Raw genomic sequence first — 3,815 nt, 5'->3', positions numbered from 1 at the left:
GAAAAATGTGTTCATTTCATGTATGCGCGAAATGCCTTAAAAATGGCTTTAAAATGGATTTGGAGCATGGAGACGATTATCTCGGGATTGCAAGATAACCAAACAAAACTTTTAGTGGATTTCTACTTATTTTATTAAATATCATCTCCACCAAACAGGACAAGCTTGCATCTGTTATAGTTTTGGAGAAAAATGTGTTCATTTCATGTATGCGCGAAATGCCTTAAAAATGGCTTTAAAATGGATTTGGAGCATGGAGACGATTATCTCGGGATTGCAAGATAACCAAACAAAACTTTTAGTGGATTTCTACTTATTTTATTAAATATCATCTCCACCAAACAGGACAAGCTTGCATCTGTTATAGTTTTGGAGAAAAATGTGTTCATTTCATGTATGCGCGAAATGCCTTAAAAATGGCTTTAAAATGGATTTGGAGCATGGAGACGATTATCTCGGGATTGCAATATAACAAAACAAAACTTTTAGTGGATTTCTACTTATTTTATTAAATATCATCTCCACCAAACAGGACAAGCTTGCATCTGTTATAGTTTTGGAGAAAAATGTGTTCATTTCATGTATGCGCGAAATGCCTTAAAAATGGCTTTAAAATGGATTTGGAGCATGGAGACGATTATCTCGGGATTGCAAGATAACCAAACAAAACGTTTAGTGGATTTCTACTTATTTTATTAAATATCATCTCCACCAAACAGGACAAGCTTGCATCTGTTAGAGTTTTGGAGAAAAATGTGTTCATTTCATGTATGCGCGAAATGCCTTAAAAATGGCTTTAAAATGGATTTGGAGCATAAAGACGATTATCTCGGGATTGCAAGATAACCAAACAAAACTTTTAGTGGATTTCTACTTATTTTATTAAATATCATCTCCACCAAACAGGACAAGCTTGCATCTGTTATAGTTTTGGAGAAAAATGTGTTCATTTCATGTATGCGCGAAATGCCTTAAAAATGGCTTTAAAATGGATTTGGAGCATGGAGACGATTATCACGGGATTGCAAGATAACCAAACAAAACTTTTAGTGGATTTCTACTTATTTTATTAAATATCATCTCCACCAAACAGGACAAGCTTGCATGTGTTATAGTTTTGGAGAAAAATGTGTTCATTTCATGTATGCGCAAAATGCCTTTGAAATGGCTTTAAAATGGATTTGGAGCATGGAGACGATTATCTCGGGATTGCAAGATAACCAAACAAAACTTTTAGTGGATTTCTACTTATTTTATTAAATATCATCTCCACCAAACAGGACAAGCTTGCATCTGTTATAGTTTTGGAGAAAAATGTGTTCATTTCATGTATGCACGAAATGCCTTAAAAATGGCTTTAAAATGGATTTGGAGCATGGAGACGATTATCTCGGGATTGCAAGATAACCAAACAAAACTTTTAGTGGATTTCTACTTATTTTATTAAATATCATCTCCACCAAACAGGACAAGCTTGCATCTGTTATAGTTTTGGAGAAAAATGTGTTCATTTCATGTATGCGCGAAATGCCTTAAAAATGGCTTTAAAATGGATTTGGAGCATGAAGACGATTATCTCGGGATTGCAAGATAACCAAACAAAACTTTTAGTGGATTTCTACTTATTTTATTAAATATCATCTCCACCAAACAGGACAAGCTTGCATCTGTTATAGTTTTGGAGAAAAATGTGTTCATTTCATGTATGCGCGAAATGCCTTAAAAATGGCTTTAAAATGGATTTGGAGCATGGAGACGATTATCTCGGGATTGCAAGATAACGAAACAAAACTTTTAGTGGATTTCTACTTATTTTATTAAATATCATCTCCACCAAACAGGACAAGCTTGCATGTGTTATAGTTTTGGAGAAAAATGTGTTCATTTCATGTATGCGCAAAATGCCTTTGAAATGGCTTTAAAATGGATTTGGAGCATGGAGACGATTATCTCAGGATGGCAATATAAACAAACGAAACTTTTAGTAGATTTCTACTTATTTTATTAAATATTATCTCCACCAAACAGGACAAGCTTGCATCTGTTATAGTTTTGGAGAAAAATGTGTTCATTTCATGTATGCGCGAAATGCCTTAAAAATGGCTTTAAAATGGATTTGGAGCATGGAGACGATTATCTCGGGATTGCAAGATAACCAAACAAAACTTTTAGTGGATTTCTACTTATTTTATTAAATATCATCTCCACCAAACAGGACAAGCTTGCATCTGTTATAGTTTTGGAGAAAAATGTGTTCATTTCATGTATGCGCGAAATGCCTTAAAAATGGCTTTAAAATGGATTTGGAGCATGGAGACGATTATCTCGGGATTGCAATATAACCAAACAAAACTTTTAGTGGATTTCTACTTATTTTATTAAATATCATCTCCACCAAACAGGACAAGCTTGCATCTGTTATAGTTTTGGAGAAAAATGTGTTCATTTCATGTATGCGCGAAATGCCTTAAAAATGGCTTTAAAATGGATTTGGAGCATGGAGACGATTATCTCGGGATTGCAAGATAACCAAACAAAACGTTTAGTGGATTTCTACTTATTTTATTAAATATCATCTCCACCAAACAGGACAAGCTTGCATCTGTTATAGTTTTGGAGAAAAATGTGTTCATTTCATGTATGCGCGAAATGCCTTAAAAATGGCTTTAAAATGGATTTGGAGCATGGAGACGATTATCTCGGGATTGCAAGATAACCAAACAAAACTTTTAGTGGATTTCTACTTATTTTATTAAATATCATCTCCACCAAACAGGACAAGCTTGCATCTGTTATAGTTTTGGAGAAAAATGTGTTCATTTCATGTATGCGCGAAATGCCTTAAAAATGGCTTTAAAATGGATTTGGAGCATGGAGACGATTATCTCGGGATTGCAAGATAACCAAACAAAACTTTTAGTGGATTTCTACTTATTTTATTAAATATCATCTCCACCAAACAGGACAAGCTTGCATGTGTTATAGTTTTGGAGAAAAATGTGTTCATTTCATGTATGCGCAAAATGCCTTTGAAATGGCTTTAAAATGGATTTGGAGCATGGAGACGATTATCTCGGGATTGCAAGATAACCAAACAAAACTTTTAGTGGATTTCTACTTATTTTATTAAATATCATCTCCACCAAACAGGACAAGCTTGCATCTGTTATAGTTTTGGAGAAAAATGTGTTCATTTCATGTATGCACGAAATGCCTTAAAAATGGCTTTAAAATGGATTTGGAGCATGGAGACGATTATCTCGGGATTGCAAGATAACCAAACAAAACTTTTAGTGGATTTCTACTTATTTTATTAAATATCATCTCCACCAAACAGGACAAGCTTGCATCTGTTATAGTTTTGGAGAAAAATGTGTTCATTTCATGTATGCGCGAAATGCCTTAAAAATGGCTTTAAAATGGATTTGGAGCATGAAGACGATTATCTCGGGATTGCAAGATAACCAAACAAAACTTTTAGTGGATTTCTACTTATTTTATTAAATATCATCTCCACCAAACAGGACAAGCTTGCATCTGTTATAGTTTTGGAGAAAAATGTGTTCATTTCATGTATGCGCGAAATGCCTTAAAAATGGCTTTAAAATGGATTTGGAGCATGGAGACGATTATCTCGGGATTGCAAGATAACGAAACAAAACTTTTAGTGGATTTCTACTTATTTTATTAAATATCATCTCCACCAAACAGGACAAGCTTGCATGTGTTATAGTTTTGGAGAAAAATGTGTTCATTTCATGTATGCGCAAAATGCCTTTGAAATGGCTTTAAAATGGATTTGGAGCATGGAGACG

This window comes from Anomaloglossus baeobatrachus, unplaced genomic scaffold, assembly GCF_048569485.1.
Source record: "Anomaloglossus baeobatrachus isolate aAnoBae1 unplaced genomic scaffold, aAnoBae1.hap1 Scaffold_253, whole genome shotgun sequence".
Taxonomy (NCBI): domain Eukaryota; kingdom Metazoa; phylum Chordata; class Amphibia; order Anura; family Aromobatidae; genus Anomaloglossus; species Anomaloglossus baeobatrachus.
Note: the sequence above shows the minus strand (reverse complement) of the source record.